We start from the raw sequence: 12,689 nt of genomic DNA, 5'->3' as shown, positions 1-12,689 counted from the left end.
AGTTTGGTGCCTGCTTTGCTTTTCTCCTAATTCTTATCTCACAGAAGGTAAATAGTAATGAGAATTTTGGACCAAACCACTACACACCTTAATATCTGAAGTCTCATTTGCATCTTATGCAAACCAACACAGCTCTCAGATGTCAGTATCAACACAGGTTTCCATCATCACGTCTATTCGTCTTAGCAGTATCATAGTCTGGAATATTTTTGGGCTCTCCCATGCAAGGAAGGGATGAGGAAGTCAAATCAAGTCCAGCAGAAGGTCTCTGACACTTCTGGGGAGTTGGGGCACACGATGTGTGAGGAGAGACAGGACTCTGGGATTGTCCCTCCTGGACAAGGGAAGGCTGAGGGGGGCAGTGGGGGAATGTGACACCTTGTTGATGAGGGGCTCTAAGGAGAAGGAGCCAGGCTCTTCTCAGAGGCACACAAGGGTCTTATGCTGCAACAAGGAAATTCTGATGGATATATGAGGAAAAAATCCAAATCACCCTTGAATGTGTGTACCTGAGAGTCTGTGGAACTGCTGGGTATTCAGGACTCAAGGTGGCCAGGCCCTTGATCTAACTTTGAACTGCGCAGGATGCTGGACTGGATGTAGAGGTCCTTTCCAATCTATGCTGCTCTGTAACACTCTGTAACATTCCTGAGGTGATTTAACAGATATTTCCATCTTCCTCATCCTTCTGTCACAAGACTCAGTGGAAAGACCCAACAATGGCAAAGATGGCCAAAGCACCTCTGCACATTAGGGGCAGAACAGTGGCCTGACTTAGATGAGCTGTTTGTCATCTTACCCTTCCCATCTGGCTCCATGCAGTTCTTGCAATGGGGTAGCTCTCCAGGTTCTTTCTCTTCTCCTTGTTTACAACCCTATCACCTCTTGTGGATGACAGATGGTGACAGCCAGATGACACCTGAAGAAGTTAAGGTACCTAACATCATTTGACCACGTTGCTGACCCAGCAAGACCCCAGCTGATGTAAGTTAACTCTGAAGATGTCATTGCAAAGCCTGGGACTGCTTCCTTCTCAAGTCCTCCTTTAGAGTGTAAATCAGATGAGAATCATTTCCTCAGGAGGGAAGCTTTTACCTTGTAATGCCAGTGCCTGGGTACATGCAGGGGTTGTGAAGATGAGTAACACCATTAAGAAGGAGTGAATGCCTTAATGAACTCAAATGATTAATCTCACTGCAGGTGTTGGATTGTCTGCCTGCTACAGACATCATGGCGCTCAGCGTCTGAACACAGCTAAAAGATCATCTTACAGGACATAGGACAAAAAAGAAAGAAGAGGGCTTCTCATAGGCCATTTTCTGACTTTCCAATAGCATATTTACAGTGCAGCTAGTTTGTAATGACCAAATCTTTTTTTTTTTTTTGTGCCCTATTACTGTGATGCTCATTCAACACTTGAAATCTGCTATTTCCTCTCTGTTATACATCATTGGCTTAAACAAAAAGAAAGCTGAAAACCAGAAAAAAAATCCACATAATATCTCCATTGTCCTGAGCTAAAATTATGTCTTATCCTTCGAAATTTACAGGTTCAACATAACTGGAGTTTCTCTGTTATTGAAGTATGTATTCTGGCTTGGGAATTGTGCAGGAATGACTGAGAGCCCTCCCCTAAGCTGAGGGTAGTAGGAACAGCACTTGCTCCAGCAACACAGTGAGTATCACTTAACATGCTGCTGCAGTTTGCAATAAATGTGTCAGGTGTCTTTAAAAGTCTTTGATTTTTTTTCAGAAGCGTATGTTTGCTACAGGTGAAGGTGACCTGAAGAAGTGTCTGTTTAAGTAAATATTTGCCTATATTTTCCAGCAATGCCAGATGTTTCAGAAAGAGTTTCTGCCTCTGCCTGTGGGAAATCCAGGTATCATTATAATACAAATATCTCCAAATTATTCTTTTCAATGAGCATCATGAAGCTCTGGCTTTTAAGTGTGTAATAAGATAAAACAGTGATTATCTATCACTGTTTGCTTATCACTGTGGGATTTCTTCATACCTGAGAGTGAAACTATCCAGAACTGGGTATGAACCTCAGAACGTTTTTGTAGTTGTAACTTGTTCCTCTCTTGGAAAGAGAAGCTGGCCAGGAGGCTCAAAAGCAAGATAACACTTACAGAAGTGCTTTGCAAAAGGAGAGCCAGCTCTTGTACTAAAGGAAGATAAACCAGTCACAACATTCTGTGAAACACAGCTTTTGGTAGGGACAGGATATCTGCAAAATATTTATAACTAATTGAACTTAGAAAATTAAATGAACTCTCCAGAACAAACTTGCTAAATCTAAACAAGGCAACACATGACAGCCAAAACAAACTCTCAAGTGCAGAAGAACTGGTAGAGTTGCCTTGGTAAGATGAGCTTTCCAAGACAAGATAATCTTTTACTTCTTAAGAGGCCTCATTGGTTTCAGTGGGATGACTCCTGGAGTGCCCACCATAAAGGCGTTGGAATCTGGCCTTCTTCAAGAGAAGTCTGAGAAGTCTTCAAACTGGTAGGGGAGAAGCCTTTACAGGACACTGAGAAAATTTAAAATAGGTGAAAAACAAGCAAGATCCCTCCTTTAGGAGCTGCAGCAGCAGTTGCGTGAGTAAGTACCACAGACTTAACATGAGCAGCAACAGGCACTGAGAAGTGTCTGAGAATTAGCACCGGTACCTCAGGCTAGATGTGTGATTGTAAGATGTGATTGAAAGAGGACTTGTTGCTTTCTGTGAGTAAAAGAAAAGTTATAAGAGGAAGGAAGAAGACTAAAGTAAAACAAAAGGAGAAAACTACAAGAGAAGCAAGAATGGTAGAGAAGAAGCAAGGGGAAAATATTGATATGAGGAGAACAACTGAACCAATGGCAAAATTCTCTTTTCCTTCCTGGTCTACATCTTATCTGAAAATGTGTTTTTTGAGTTGCCTTATTAAATCTTCTTCTGGAAGGCAGCATGCTCTCCATCCGTGTCCACCAGCAAGGTTTCAGACCAGAACCTTCAATGGCAAAGAGCGGACGTCTCAGGGGTCATTTATTTGGGGTTTTCCAAACAAGCTGAAAGGCAGCAGGCTTTAACTGCCAGTACATAACACTTTTAAACACAGGTTGGTGTAGAGGGAGGAGTCTGGGCCTAGAGTTAAAATGCTCCCTGATGGTCATGGGGCAGCTATGTCTGCATCCTTGCTGTGTGTGGTGCAGTGAGCAGGGCCCTCAGCACTTTGCCTGCTTTCTTTAGTGTAACTTTAATAATATTATCTTTCCTAAAACAAGAAAGCCCAGGAAGAGATAAATTATGTATTTATTTCAATAATAAAATTGCAATCCAGATAATTGTATTTTGTCTAATTTGCAGCAGCGTATTAAACAGTGACAGTGATCATTAGGAAAAAAAATCCTCTTGATGTTGAATTCAAAACAAAAATTTAGCTACTAATCTCTGCACCTGCGTCTCAAATTTTATTCACACTCAGTTGAAAATGTTCAGTCATTATGATATTTATAAAGGACGAGCTGTTCTTGAATGACTTCTCTAATATATTCACTTGAAAAAGGCTTATTCAATGCCAACATAAACTACACATTGCCTGAAAGGTGGAAAACACCACTCCTCTGGGTTCCAGGAACTGGAGTGTACGCCTGCCTTCAAGTTTGTGGCTTGGCAACATCAAACAGATTTGTCCTAAAGTGATGCTCTGCTGAATTTGGGCCTGGTACAGGGTCCATCTCTTGTCCTGCTTATTGAGGAGATCTTGACGTTTTTTTGTTTCTAATGCCTTTCATCTTGGAAGGCAAATACAAGGAGATGATGCTGGAGGTGGGTTGCACACCTGAAGCCTGGTCTCTGGGGGACTGTGTGGACCTTGTCAGCAGCACTTCATGGCTCATCAGACTGAAGGTAGCAGGAGCCCCACACGTGCATGTGGAGGAAGCAGAGGTCAAGGGATCAGCTCCATGGGAATAATGTAAATCATGTGGCTGTGACACTGTGCACAATAGGTAAATTCTAAGCTGAACGTTCTGTTTGTCATGACAGCTAGAAAGAGTTATTGCAAACTGAATCCAGCACAACCCTTTACTCCTCTGGCTGTCAACGGAAAGGGCTTTATTGACCATATAAATGTGAAACAGTGCTGAGGAGTCATTAGCGTAGGAGGAAGGAAAGGCTGCCTGGGACAGCTGGCATGGCTGCCTTTCTGAGCTTGTCAGCCAGTCCTTGATGTGGACACTCTTTGATCAGCTGATTGCACAGGGAAGAAAGTCTAAAGGTCTCCCACAGCTGGGGAAAGCAAAAGAGGGCAGAGCTATGCTTTTCCCTGACTCATATGGGTAAAAGAGTTAATAATCTGAATTCTTATACAGCCCAAAGGACAATTCACAAAACTTCTAAGTAACTTGATAAAATCACATTTTTTAGCTTCTTTACTGCTATTTTTCCCCCATATATTTTTGTTTAAGTTCATCAAGACAGGTGTAAAGAAAAGGGACTCGTGATGAGTAGACTATATTTAAGTATCACGAGAACAACTCCTAATGTTGCTGTAGCTACCCAGCCCCTCTGTCCCAGTCTCTTCCTTTCCTCTCCTCCCTGTGTTCCTAGGTATGGCCCCAAGAATCTGTGCAAGTGTGGGAGTTTTTGATCTTGGGCATGTTTGAGGAAGAGGGGACATGGCCCTCTGTTCTCAGAACAGAGGGAGAGGCTGGTTATAGCAAGGAACAGGATCAGGTGCTTTAACATGTGCCTTTGGCACAGGACTCTGTCATAAAACCCGAGCAGGAAACACTGAAGACTTGTTTCTTTTCAAGTGATGCAGGCAGACAGGAACCTGACTTTAAAACAGGATTCTTCAGATTGTCAAATCCCTGTTTCAAAAACATTTTCTGCATCCACCTTTGCGGCACTGCTGGAGTGGGCTGCAAAGCGGGTGCTGTGCCCTGGAGCTGAGGCACTCGCAGTCCTCATCACTGGGGACTGCCCAGCTCTGTCATTTTGCTTGTACACACAGAGGACATGGGAGTTCTGTGTAAAAAGGTGTTGAAGTTGGTCTCTGTGCCTTTAAAAGCCTTCTAACTTACTTGTTTATTAGTCTCAAAACCTTGTGCTTCTCGAACAAAAGCTGTGCCAAACTTTTCCCACTTACTAGCTTTGCCTAACCATTTTGAAAACTGCTCTGTAGATTTTATCTATTGCAGTGAATTACATTGCTCAATTATTAATTTCTGCCATCAATCATGCTTTATCTTTTCCACAGCTGAAGAAGTATCTTGTCACTTCTTGTATGGAATGGTACACCAATTAAATTTAATTTATACTGTTATATATTAAATTCGGTTAAATTTAATACACAGGGTATAATTTTCACTTCTCAAAGCTTTAGGAATAAAATCAGATACATTTTCATTGGTAAATGATAGGGTAAGCAGAACCTCCACAACACTAGGTGTAAAAAAAAGCAGACATCATGATTCCTCTCACTGGTTTGTGACAGCTGAGATACTGAAGCGTGGAGATACTGTTGGGTAATTCTCATGATAATTTAAAATTATTGCACATTATACTCTCACTTTATCACTTACCACAATAACTGTGCTGGAATAAAGCACAACTTTCTTTTCACTGTAAAACACAAGCCTTTCTTAAAATTTGACTTGGGTTTATACTGCAATCCTTTATTCTCTCCTTCTCTGCTCCTACACCTAAATCTCCATGTTTATATTTTTCCTTCTTCCTGAGATTTCCTACTGAGGGAACATATAACCTTTTTTAAAATCTATGTCTGGACACAGAGAGGAATAGTAATTTCCATTAATATCAGTCTCATGTTCAGTCTACCATTATGAATTCTGTCAGATGCTCCAGCTACTCAGCCCTTGGATCTGAGGACAGAAAGCAAAATGTGAATACAGAAGAAAGGAAACAAATATAGCTCAATGACACAAACTGCTATAAGATAATGTAGGAAATCTTAGTGGAAATGAATGGCTAAAGTAGAGTATTTTGGAACAAAAGGCAACTGCAGTGAGAGTCAGGGAGCTGAGATGAGCATCTTGGCATATCTATAATTCTTGCTTTGTCAAGATATTGCTGACTGATGAAAAACAGAAGCAGAACACAGACATTAACATCCTCACAGATTTCCATATGTACTGACCACTGCCTAAAGCATTTTTGCTTTGGAATAGGGATGCAGATTATCATTCTGGAAAAATTCCTTGAGGTTTTTTCTTTCATTTTAGATTGCTCTCCTTAAAGCAAGTAAGCAGGTTGAAACTGTCCTCAGGCACCACATATTAAAAGGAAAACATAATTTCTTGGAACTGTATGTTTTTTTTTTTTAATTATCTCAGGGAGGAGTTTTATCCAGTTGGTGTGCAGTCTTGGGGTGACTTGATGTTGTATTCCCTATCGCTGCACTATGCCCAGAAATTAGTATATATGCCTTTCTGTCCCTTTAAACTGAGCCTGAGAGGGGAGAGAGAAAAGTGTACTTTTTCAAAGCAGTTTGTTTTCATGTTCCGAGAGCACAGAGATAAAACCTGTCTGCTTCTGCAGAGCGAGGGTGGGGAAGGCAGCTGGCTTGCTTTCGGCCAGTTTTTCAGCTCCTTTTTCTTTCTCCAGAGAAGGAGATGGAGAGTTGAACTTTTGTTTTCCTGGGACTTTGTTTTTTCCTTTTTTTTCTCTGCTGGATTGTTTCAACATCAGAATACATTGGGAGGAACTTCCACCGAGACCTTGGCCCTGGAGGTGGACCCGCTACCCCGTCCCAGCTCCAAGGAGAGGGAGAGAGAGATCTACAGAAGGACTCTGAAATTTTCCCAGGTTTCCCTCAGCAGAGTGAGAGGTTTTATTATTTAACATCATTGTCCTTTTCCTGTGTGTTTGTTAAATGAATAGTCTTTATCTCTTTCACTTTCCTTAGAGGAAAATTTATTTTTTTCCCAAACCTCGTGGGGGAGGGGTGGTTGTAACCTGCCTTCTCTCAGAGGATATATTTCTAAATTTGGCCAAACCAGAACATGTGTCTTATGCATAAGCACAACTCTCTTAGTACTTTGAATCCCATGGGCCCTTGGTGGGACACACCAGAGACTTTCATTTCCTTTGACACTTTCCCTGAGCCCTTTCAGATGTGGCTCTTGCTGAGTCTTCCCTACGGAGATAAGTCATGACATCACTGCAGTATCTAGGCATGCATCATCCTTGTAAAGCAATTTAAGATCTTTAGAACGATTGTGTTATTTGGATGCGTCTTTTTAATGGTTACAGTTCAAACTTTTGTTTTCTGTCATTATGGCATTTACATAAGATCAGAAAAATCTTTGCAAGTAGTTATCCAGGGTGGTGAAGAGGCAATCCCCTAAAGCCAAATGCAGAAGAGCTGCAGGTGGTAATAGAATTGAGGAGTGGGAAAAAGGCACAGTTTTATGTGGCAAAATGAGTTGCAGTAAAATCCTCCTTCCCCTTCCAAAATCCTTAATAGGGAAAAAAATCACTAGTCCCTGAAATAGCTAGCAGAAAATTCAGTCAGTTAATATGCTACTAGGGGAATAAAGTAGACTGTTAATATATGAGTTGTCACTGATAGCATTTGTAGAGGTGCTCAGGATAAAGACTTTCACTGAGGTAACACACATAGAAACAGAAAAGATGTATGGAGTGGAAGAAGGTATGACATGGTTAAAAACTACTGTGAAAAGGAGATAAGACTGTGACCCATTTAAAACTAAATCACCTAATGAAAAGATGTGACAAAAAATGAGTAAACAAGCAGCAAGAGAGGATTTTAAACAACACAGTACCAGATCTAGGTTAAACAACATATGGTGTCTGTCAGGCAGCTGCTTATTGAAGTGGGGGTATTATAGGGTGATCAATCATATGGATCCGAAAAGAACTGCTACAGCAAAAACCTACAAGTGAAATCAAAATGTGCATTGAAAAGCTTAAGTGTGCTGATACAAATGTATTTCAAAATATATTTTAGATACAGTAAAAATTTTTGTTACTTCAATCTAACAGATCGTTTAGGATAAAAATAACATAGTCACCTCCCCAACACACAACCCAGTCAAATGCAATTGACACTATCTACATTTTAAAACCATAATCTTCCAAAAGAAAAATGTAAGCTTTTTACAGTGTCTCATAATCCCCAATAACCTCTAGAGAAATCCAAAGCAAGCTTTGTACTCATATGTAACCCCCCAAATCCAGTAATATCATGTTTCCATGGAACGGGAGATCAAAGAAACAAAAGTCTGTGGGAACGGGTCTCTGTGCCTGAATCATAAATTAAGAGGAACATCTGGGAGCATCTATGAGCTCTTGGAGAAACATCAAAATTCACTGTGTAAGTTACTAATGCTGATCCCAGAAGCAGGGAATACAAGCAGTACATCTTACTAACCTTTATTTCTTGGAAAGTGAGTTTGGTGAGGTATCAGGCTTCAGTATGTACCTCAGAGCCTGTTCAGTTGATTCCTGTTCCAAGTTTTGATTTAATTTCAAATATTTCATGTCCTTTAAAAATTCAGGATTTAACTTGATGACTTAATACCAGGTCACTGGGTGCTACCTATCAATGGATTTTTTCAGACTAGGAGTGAATCTGTTACTCATACATATTTGGTAATAATTTGTATAAGGAACAGATGCCTACCAAGCTCCACAAACTTTTCCAAACATCTTTTTTTTTTGTGTACTGGTGCTTCAATTCACTGACTAACTCACTTCTTGAAAAATTGCTATATTGGAGGAAAAATTATCCTTATCTTCTGTAGAGTAAAATGTATGTGAGTGGAACAGCTAGACTCTGGAAGGCAATAAACTCTCATTCATCTCAGTTTCCAGGTTTATTGAACTGTGTGCATTTTTCAAGAGGTTGTAAAACCTCGTTTTTACTATTGCAAGTGCTTCTGTTTATAGTCTTTACATGTATATGTGTGTCTGAAAATATGAATATGTATTTTGTAGACCTCTCAAATAACTTTCTTATGCATTTTTCTGCTTTTCATTTCAGCTGCACTTTTAAGACGAGTTGCAGATCAGGGGCATTTTCAGTTTGAATACATAACTGATTGTAGATAACCTGTCTGTCTTTTTTCACCTCAAAGGGAGACAAAAATTACTAATTTTCAGTATTTTAAATATATACATATTTGTGGAAGCTTCTTTCTGATATAATGGAGATCTTATAACTGCAGAAAATCTGTGATTTTATACATGCAGTCTAATTTGTTGCCATGAATGCAGTTGAAACAGTGTGGAAATATATGACTTTGGACTATTAAACTCAAATATAATTAATTCATTAAATGTAACCAGCTTAATTTGGAAACAAATAATTTAATTGATTTGGTAAAGACTAAGGCAGATGTGACTCTGTGACCAAAGGAATCAGAAAGAGATTCTGAGGTGAGCCAAAGAGCAAAGTGTGGATTCAGTCAAGACTCTGAGGCTGTTGCAGCAGCACAGTCACAAGTAGTAGAAGGACAAGTAGGATGAGTACATGGAGCTAAAGTGTTAAAGTTCAGTAAGGGAACAGGTTTTTGTAGAAGGCAACCACAGATCACTGGTTCCCATTTTTGAAAATATCAGAAGAGAAGCTCCTGGTAACTCTTCATCTGGCATCCATCATGGCTCTATCTGGATTACTTAAACACTTGTGGGTTGAAGCCCCAGGGCCTGGATTATGTTTTGCTCATGGGAATTCTCTTAAATGTAGTACTTATAAACACCAACTGAGATTCATAGATTATATTAATATTTTGTACATATTTCTGTTACAAAAGTGGGCACCATACCTTCACTCATCATGAAAGAATATTAGACAATTATCGTCTTTCATTCTTAAACCCATGAAAGGCTCAAAGTCAAAGAAATTAGGCTTTTAAAAACATTAAATCCTGGGGTTCTGTTACCAATCTAAAAGTGAAATGACAAAAAATCTAGTCTAAGTAATTGTAAATTATGCTGAACATGTAAACGTATCTATTTATTTTGGACAAGCCACTGTAATTTTTAGTCAGTTCATACATTTATTTTTGTGTTCATTTTTTCTTAAATGTGTTATTTTGATTGAAAATTAATTCAGAATTGTAGAATCTGGGTGGTCCAATTAATGAGGATCAAGAAAAAATGTTTGACACCCATGACTTTCATTGCTTCCGGAACCACAAATAATATCACCCATTAGAGAGAAGCTCTAACAGAGAAAAGATACAAAACTTAATGGGACCTGTATTTTATGACCAAAAAAAGATATATCATGCTTGATAGAACATGTGCACTGGGCTGTTTGCTGCAAAATCATTCCCAAATTTTAATTCACAAAAATAATCAGTATTGATGCCCATCATAGCACCCAGTTATTAAGACTTTGTAGAACTGACCACAATAGTTTCTGGAAGCATGGTATCTTTTACCACTAATTTATTCTGCTAAAAAACCCACAGATCATTTTGAATCTAATTTGATACTTGAAGGTCTTTTGAATAAGTTCTGCTTTATAAAATTGAAAAGGAAATGCTGATAATATAATAAAGTCCTTCTCTTTTTACACTTTTTCTGTTTCTTTCCTGTCCTGAGGTAGCTGCTTGTGAGAGCACAGATTAGTGTCAAGTTCAATGTTTTGGCATATCTCAGGCTGCAGGTCAGATAAAAAGGCCTTTTTCTCTCTGAACATTCTTGCATTTTCAAGAGTTTCCTCCCAGACATGAATCAGTGAAATGTCAGAATTTATCATGAGAGAGAATTATTTTCAACTGCATTCCTGATTTTTTTGCAGGTATCCTAATTTGTGGATTGATTTCCCAGCTGTGCTGCTCCCAGTAGTGCTGCACACCACTGAGGTGTGCAGTGTCACTAGTGTGTATTTGTGTATTTGAAATACTGAGATGATCTTCAGGTATGGATTTATATGCCCATTTTCAAGGTTCTTTATTTTTTTCCTCATGTGTTTGATTGCCATCCATATGAAACATTAGGAGTTAAGAAAAGCTTTCTTGTTAGGAAAGCAGCAAACAGTAATGGAGCTGAAATTTCAGGAAAAGGTAACCTGAAAATGCAAAACACTTACAAAAGCAGCTTGTCATCCAAAGTTGAAGATCCCTCACCACAGCCCAATTCACAGTGAGAAGTGGCAGGTGCCACCTCTGGGGGATTTTGTTTGAGCAGAATTTGGAAGGAAACTGGAAAAGAATCCATATGCACCAGTCACTGCATTCATATCCTAAAGTTCACAGAATTTTTCTTCAGTGGTGGCAACAAAATTCAGTCAATTAAAAGAAGCTTCAGCTGAAAAGTTGTCATAAATCTTTCCTATTAAGGGGTGCTGGAGACATGCTGAGGTGATGAGCTCAAGAAGATGCCTCCTGGGGTGATATTTTTTTAAACTGAAATGCCTCACAGTCATTTCTATTTAATAATCAAATGGAGACAGCACTTAATTTATTCTCTTTCTGTTCAAATCTTTGTACTGGCTTTTGTATAATTAATCGAGAAAATATTGTAAAGTGAAATTGAGCTGGTATTCCTTTTCAAGGTAGACTTGTGTTTTTATTTCCTTCCAGAGGCTTTTCTTTCCACTCCATACTCATGTGTTGCTTCTTTAAAGCTCAGGAGGGAATGCACACATGCATTAAAGGAAATACATAAGCATGAACAAATCAGAAATGCTCAGATCCAAGACATCTCAAATTAAAATAATCCTTATTCAGCTGCCAGAATTTTTGTTCCCTTAAAGATATTTCTGCTGCCTAGAACTACCAGTAAAGTCTCAAAAGAGCTACTGTAATTGCTGCCTTCTGAATTCTGTAGGGTTTAGAGGCAAGGGGACATCTATTATTACTATAATATGACATCAATTATTATCACCATTGTTCTGTGGAAAAGGAATAGCAGACTTGGTTTGGTTTTGAATGACCAGATTAAGAATTTTTCACAGCAAAATCTCAGAGATTAGAAGAAAGACAAGAGCTCTGACCTGTTTTCAAGTACCTCTTCAGGCTTTTCCAACATGAATTGGTGATTCCATTAAACTGGAGCTTGGAGAGTGATGAAAATTCCCAGTGCAGGAGCTGCTTAGCCTGGAAAGATGTGGAGAGTATCTGCTGCAAAGCCACTACCACAGGAACAAGAGCATTTCTGAACTTTGCTTGCAGGAATTGTAAGCCTGTCTACCATTTGGTTCACCAGACCAGTGTTAAGGTGAAGTTTTTTTTGCAAAAGCCATTTTAACTCCTCTTGGCATTCTCCTCTTTCTAATCTTTTGTTGTCATAAATTTCTGCCTTCATTTCTGTCCTTTCTTACGTATTTCAGCTAGGCTATCAGTCAGAAAGAAAAAAATACTGATATGTTCTTGCTGTACAAGGATTCACCTGGATCCACCTATGGAACACACTGAGTCAGTTCGTGTTATCCCTGCCAGTTTTGCTCAGAGCATGTGCTGTTGTTTCATGCTTCCACACAGACTCTTGCTGATTCTTTTATTTACCTTTGGGCCCCACTGGCTCAGAAGTCCCTCGCAAACATGTGATGGGACAGGTAGGTAGGCTTTTACAAGTGGCACCTTTGTCTATATCAGTAAGGCTGGCAGGGACCAGGCTGTCATCTCTTGACCACTCTTGTTTGGACCAAGAGGTCACTGTCAGTTTGACAACCTGTTGTTGTAATGCTAGGTTTAGTTTAGCAA

This window comes from Corvus cornix, chromosome 4 (genome assembly GCF_000738735.6).
Source record: "Corvus cornix cornix isolate S_Up_H32 chromosome 4, ASM73873v5, whole genome shotgun sequence".
Lineage (NCBI taxonomy): Eukaryota > Metazoa > Chordata > Aves > Passeriformes > Corvidae > Corvus > Corvus cornix.
This window is presented reverse-complemented; position numbering follows the sequence as displayed.